The following is a 7081-nucleotide window of genomic DNA, read 5'->3' as shown; positions in this document are numbered from 1 at the left end:
AGCGAACAGGTCATTCGCCGGCAATAATTACCATGGAACCTACAGCACAAAATAAAGTATCAATATGGCTAAGGGTTCAGGCTATATTAATGATGTCACAACATTAATTAAAATAAAAAAAAACAGTAACATATCAATCTTTAAACAATAATGAGTAAAATTTGCATTTTAATTAATAATTTTCCCAACAAACCTTATGGTCTCCCCCAATACTATACATTGTTCGCAGAAATTGCATCGAAATGAAACTGCAACAGCAAAACCGATCGTGATGCTTTTCGGGCAAATGTTTATTGTTTCAACTGTTGGATAGACTTTAAAAATTGTTTATCGTACACTGGCTTAACTTGGCTAAGAAAGCAATTTGTTTATCTATCGAATCGTTTGCCCAATTGTTCAGACGTTGTACGGTTGCTTTCAAACTGAGAGAATTGAAACCTAAATTGATTTCCCACGACTCGTTAAGTAAATACAGGCAAAGCGCGTTTAGTATGCAAATTTTGTTTGCTTTTGCCTTGCCTACTGAAGTATTGTGCTTTAAAATTGTTTTTATTGTTCACTTTTGAAACACAAACCGCAACGAATACATTCGTTTTGAATGGTTTATGTTGTGGTGATGATGCAAGCAGCACTATTGTAAACTAAAAGAAGATCTCAAAAAACCTCAAACAAAACACACACCATTCTCCTTTTACGCACTGTGGTTGGACATTTGATTGCGTTTTGACGTTTGTATTTATCGTTTTGTTTGTTTTTTTTTTGTTTTTTTCTAACGTTTTTCTTTTTTGTATTTTTCGTTCAATTTTAACATCACATACTTACACGTTCGCTGGAGCTGCCATACATTGGATAACACAAGAGTGTAAGTGATGTTTAGTTTCCTCGCTTGCTGTTCACCCCCTGTATGATAGTCGTTGAATCGCTTCAACCGCAAAACCCAACAGCTGCCAGCTATGTTACATGCTAACCTAACGCTAAATTGATAAAGTTTTGCTTTACTGACTCATATCAAACCATCGTGCTGCATGGGTGGATACCGGGGAGTGCCTGTGTACACACATCCGTCCGTAATCCTCGAATCTGCTCGTCCTGCATTAGCTTTATAATCATTGTGCCGTTTGAAGTGGGTACAGCTTTCGGGCAATCAGGTTTTCCTGTTTTTCGTACTACCAGTGCGTAAAAATAGATTCAATAATCATGTCAAATTTCATACGGCTCTTTCTAGTACGTTCATTTGTTTGTTAAAAGCCATGACCGACGTTTCATTATACTTTAATTTGGTACTTCGTATGTTACCATTTAACCCGCAACCTTACCTTTTTGCATCCTTTGAGATACTATACTATACTTTATATTATTTAAGTTACAATTTTCGTTTGGACATATTTTCGCAAAAGTTCTCTTGTTTTGCACTCTGCCAATAGAGACGAAACTCTTCATATCTAACTGAACGTGTTAACTGAAGTTTTATCACTCCGTCCACACGCACGCGCTGCTTTTTACCTCGAACGCTGTAATCAGTAGCTTCGTGTACAGCAGTGTAATTTACGTACAGCGCTAACCTAACATTGACATTCGGCTCGGATACTGTAGATACTTTTGTACACACTCGTTTGCCGCATCAGGTTTTTTTGTTCTGCTAGGCTTTCCAATTGAAAAGCGTAACAAAAACTCTTATTAGTACTTTTACCGAACGCACTACCTACTTCCGTACTTATCAATTTTCCCCGTTGATTTCAGTGTGGCTTTTGCTTTCAAACGGAGGCTTAAAGAGTGGTGTTCCGTGAAAAGAAGTGCAGTGAAATGGTTTGCTGATTAGAGTTTGCTATAAAAGGAAGTACCACGCAGCAGCTGCAAAGGATAGCAAAACAAACGACAAAACGACAGGAAAGCACATGGTTGTTTGGAGTTTTCTTTTTTGTGTCGTGCAGAATAAATGAGGGATTTTACGTACATTCCGTTTTTGTTCATCGAAGGACACATATTCATGCCACTGTTTGGTTTGCTGATGGATGGGAAAGTTCACGCTGATACAAGTACAGAAATACAAGCACGGGCCCACGTTTTGCAAGCTGCTTTCGGTATAATTTTCCATTCTCGGGACGCACATGGTGATGTGTTGATATGAGCATTTGAGTACAGTAAGGAGCGATTTATGACGTTCGCGTACCACCGAACCAGGCGTGCTCCACCATCCTTCGCGTCTTTCTTTCGATGCGACCGTTACCCAATGTGCGCCCGAATGGTGAGAAGGAACTTTTGTAGCAAACTGTCACCGAAGTTCCCAAAATTCCTCACTCTCCAAAACCAATGTATGTGGATGATGATGATGATCATGATGACGATGGCGATGTTGATGAAAATAGCTTTGTGACAGCCTTTGGATAGCTAGCAGCACAATACGCGAATCGGGGCGCGTTTTAGAGTCCTAAAAGTGGTGCCGGCCATTAACTTTTCACAAATGAGGAATGCAGAGAGCATCAGCATACAATCTGGTACCCCTTTTTGGTTGGCGTTGTTTGCGACACAATTCTCCGTTCGTATAGCGAGACTGTGCAGAGCAGTTTATCACGGAACAACGCGCCAACACATGTACCGGAATGGTGTTGTGATCCGCTAGTACGCTTGGTTTGATTGATGTCACGTACTTAACTCAAACGGTGACCCGAAACAAATCCGAATCGATGTTTGGCAGTCGTCACGTGCAAACAAAACATGGCGTAAGCAGCACAGGTGCTCCTACAAGAGTGCCAGACGCGAATGGAACATGGGAAATCATGGTTTCCTTTACTTTTGCTTCTCTGTTTGTTATTTTCATACGCATACACAAACCATTCCTGCACTTGATCTTCGCAGAACACCGGTGGGGCTCATTTGTCCAGCCTAAGTCGTTTGAAAGCAAAGCCACACAGCAAGCAACGAACCGCCAGTGCGTGTTACGCTATACATCCATTGCTTAATTGTACTACGCAGTTCGTCAGACGTGTGACGCTCTGTTCAGTTACTCACGTTTGAGATTTATCTAGGGATTATGTTTTACTGAAATGGTACATTTGAAACCAACTATCAATTGTTTTCCTGACACCTCGTCATTTCATCAAACAAGTCCGTACGGTATTTTTTCACTTTAGGTTTTGGGTTTGTTCCCTAGTACACGAACCAACCATTGCCATTCAGTATTGTTTGTCAAGCATTAGTTGCAATTATTTACACATAGAAATGTTCTATTTTACTTCGTTTCTGCTTGTTAGTCGAATGAATCGTAATTACTACTCGTTAGTGGCGCTTCTAAATGGATAACACCACCCACAACAGCCGTAGCTCGATTTAGCTCTCATCGTTCGCCCACCCCAATGGATCCTGTATCAGGACTGAATATGTTCAGTTCGTTGCTTAACGTTTAATAACAATAGGAAACATCTCGAATAAAGTGACTGATTTGTTTTATCTCTAACCATAAACTGCTTTCGAGCTAATGTAAATCGTTGTGCTAGTCTGCCACAGTCGAACTGAACCCTGTCATTTACACGCTGTTGATACGATCATTGCTGGCAGAAGATAAAGTTTCGCTTAAAAAAATAGTTGTAAATTGTTTATTTTGAATCTGTTATACGTTTTTACCTTGACGTAACAAACTTGTAAAGCACAGTACAGTAACGATGAAGCGCAAGCTCATATAACGTAGATAAGCTTAATAAAGTAGGACATTGGGCTGGACCTGCAAATTGTGTCTATTATGATAAACGCTTCATTCGGCACGAAACGATCTGTTAATTACTACCACTAATAATGAAGATGATGATGAGAGTGATTATGGTAACGATTGGTTGGTTCGGTTTGCATCACTGTTAAGCCATTTGGTGAACCTGTAATTAAGGTAGGGAAAAACAAGAGCAAGGTTAATTATATTTCAGCATTTATTGTACGAATGCACATGTTCAATGTACTTTTCACCATGTATCATGTTAAGGATAGGAAAAATCTGAATAAACACTCGCAAATACTTAATTACAATTTTCGCACAATGTTATATTGTGTCAAAATTTAAACTTTCACCAACCAATTATTGCTTTTGTTTACTTTAAATTTAACCTCCAGCTCTACCGACCGGCTCATTTCCCTAAACATAAAAACTCTTTCTCCATGCAAATTATGTCGGTACAACCAACCTCCATTACGTTGTGCTGTTGTCGTAACATTGTGATGAAAGCTAACGACAAACTTTTTGCTACTTATAACGCCCAAGGGAATGCTCCTTTGTTGATTTGGGATGGACGACCAGCATCAAATTACTGAACTTTTATGTTATATTCTTTACTTGCAACATAAACAATGGAATGAAGAGGATTCAGCTAGATTAATTAAAAAAAAAAGCTCTTACATCGCTATGATTATTACATATTATCGCAATTTCAAATAAAATGCAAATGAATGTTAAACTTTCATTTCAACGTTTGAAAGAAAAACAGGAAACGTTGATCTTTTGTTACTGAAATCAACTCGTACTTAATAAAAATTGCATTCTACTAATGCAGCAATCAACGTTATAAATTCACTCAAAACAACTATCAGTTGTGGTGATTGTTTCAATTTTACAGAAACTTTACTGATTTTTACATTGTTTTCTGTGCTTTTGTTCGTTTTTCCCTCGAGGGATGAATCTTGTTGGCATAGAAACACTACAAGCAAATACCAGTGACACATTTACCAACAGAGAACAAAGCACACTGTACAGCTGGATTGATATTGCTGTGTATCTGAGAAAACATTGACCAATACTCTTTGTATTTCCGGTTGAGTTCGTTTGATGCAAGTGGATGCAGAAAGCATGAGTTTGCAGGCAAGCGAAAAGAAAGTAATAACTTTTACCGTCCGGTTGTTGATTTATATTCAACTTTCACTGTGAGGAACGTTTCATTTGACGACAAGTTTCTGTTGATTCAATTAGGCGAGTCCCTTTTATGAAATACACGTAGAACCAGGCATAAAGCATTTACTTTATTTTGCTCCACATTTGATACGGCATATAATGATTGAAGGTCTGAACTAAAAAGAAATAAACACAAAAACTCTTTCATAACACAACTCGAAATGCATTGAAAACTTTCAACTTCGTCTGGTGATCCATCAGGATCTAGGTACGCGTGAGCTTTTCCACTCTTTGCCAGTGTGAGAGTGTTTGCCTAATGATGGAAGTTTAATGTGCACGACGGGAGATAGTTTTCCACATACATGCCAGTATTGAACGAATGCAGTGGATCCATGGTTAAACTTTCTGACCTAATGTACTTTTCAATTTTCTAGTGATATCGTTATAAAATACCAGGAGAAAATCGCTGTTAGCCACGCTGTCAACACTAAAAATACACCAAATAGTTGGTTGAAAACAAAAATATATAAAAAGATTTCTTTTTTCTTCTACCATTTAATCAACGTCGTTGTTGTTCCTGCATGGAGTGTGCAATTCATTTGTTCGCAAAATAAAAACCTTATGCAGCGTAACGTTATGGACGATGGAAGGAACTTCCTATCTATCGAGCACGAATGCATATTCACTTAGCCCGCAGTAGCAAATGCGTAACCAGATCATGGACCGAAATTGGACCGAGCTTCGTTTCTGGCCGGCAACTCCAGTTCATAAACTTCGATAAAGGAACACACAATTTCACTTACGTGCCATGTAGTCAGTAATCTTGCACTCATCTCGAAACGGTTATCCATCCATATTAATCTAAGCCGGAAATGGAACTCACCAGTCGACCAGCTGAACGTCAGCAGAGTCCCGAGCCCCGAAACCAAACCGAAGGAAGAACAGGGTCAATCATTACGGGAAGGGAAAAAGGCATCCAGTCTTCTTTTTATTACTCGTACGCTTTCTTCACTTTACCGTTCCGTACGTCCGTCACTCTAGGCATTCCGACGACCTACCCTTCATCCCGCAGGCTACATCCTGGTAGCGTGCGTTCTAGTACAGTTAATGGAAACCTGAGCAACGGTATATTGCCTGCTCCTTGCGTAGGTTTGTCTTTATTTTATTTTGCTATAAACTTTTATCCACTTCCGCTTGGTCACAAATTTTTCGTTTTAGTTTTTCATGTTTATGAGGGTCGACGCTCTGATACTCCCGTCACAGAGGGCAGGCAGTAAAACTCCTAACGAAAAACTGTCGAAAATAAGAACCAGAAACCACACATCATTGGAAAATATTATTGTATAAAAAATACAACATGGAAAATGCGAAACATGTTTTAAAATGAAGAAACTGTCGAGGAAAACGTCTGCACGATGTGCTTTTTGGGGCGAATTCCATTTTTACGCAATTTCTTTGAAGTTTCTTGACATTTTTGATAAAAAGTGAAGCAGGAAAAGGAACGATTTTCCTCTACTCGGCTTTACAAATCACCGGAAACACTCTTTTAACTATGGTTGAGTGAAAGTTGAAAGTTCGCAGCATTTCTCAAGTCTACGCTTCTGCTTGTGAAAGCGTGAAATTGCTCTTACCGTAATAGATAAAATGCTAGCCTGAAATGAAACCAGTCGTGCGTTTGTGTAAGTAAAACTTTATCCTGCCATCAAGTACACTGGTTCACAGCAGTACTAGGCTAAATATCCAATTTAATTTCAAGAGCTTCGATAATGACCATTGCGAATGTGTATGAAGGAATGTCTATAAGTCCCTTGTTATACCTTAATTTTACAACTACCTTTATTTAAAATAACTATGAAAAGTTATGTGTAAAGTTGATTGTTAGCATTGACTTTCTCTTCTAATTTCTACTAGAAATTTTACTTGCAAAAAAATCCATAAAACTTTACAACACTTACGTATAAAATCAAAAGAAATTATCGTAGCTTGCTCCACACACCTTTTTGAAAAAAATCCAAAAACACCGAATAAACCGCACCCAACAGCCTGTTCCAAATAAAACGTACAGCTCTCTCCATTGCAATCGATATAAAACTCACGATACAACAGACATTACCTGGAGATTTATGTGGATTGATAAAGCAATATTTCGCCAATAATAAAAATACAATGCAAGTAATATTTTCATGAAGATGCTTCTCGTGAAACAAAATG

The 7081-nt window shown here is 38.5% G+C and overlaps 1 protein-coding gene across 2 annotated transcripts in view; it reads right to left on the bottom strand.

The window, feature by feature from the left end:
- Window positions 1-216: 216 nt before the first annotated feature.
- Window positions 217-7081, bottom strand: part of LOC120896395 (allatostatin-A receptor-like) — a 60235-nt gene continuing 53370 nt past the window's right edge. Inside the window, exons 5-6 of one of the 2 annotated variants that reach the window (XM_040300464.1) lie at window positions 1955-3866; window positions 217-1851 (exon numbers count right to left, since the gene is read on the bottom strand). The gene's annotated coding sequence lies outside the window, so the exon portion shown is untranslated. Of the gene's footprint in view, window positions 3867-7081 lie in introns of both variants that reach the window. The other variant, XM_040300463.1, reaches the window with a different exon arrangement.

This window comes from Anopheles arabiensis, chromosome 2 (assembly GCF_016920715.1).
Source record: "Anopheles arabiensis isolate DONGOLA chromosome 2, AaraD3, whole genome shotgun sequence".
NCBI lineage: Eukaryota > Metazoa > Arthropoda > Insecta > Diptera > Culicidae > Anopheles > Anopheles arabiensis.
Note: the sequence above shows the minus strand (reverse complement) of the source record. Positions and strands in the feature narration are given on the sequence as shown.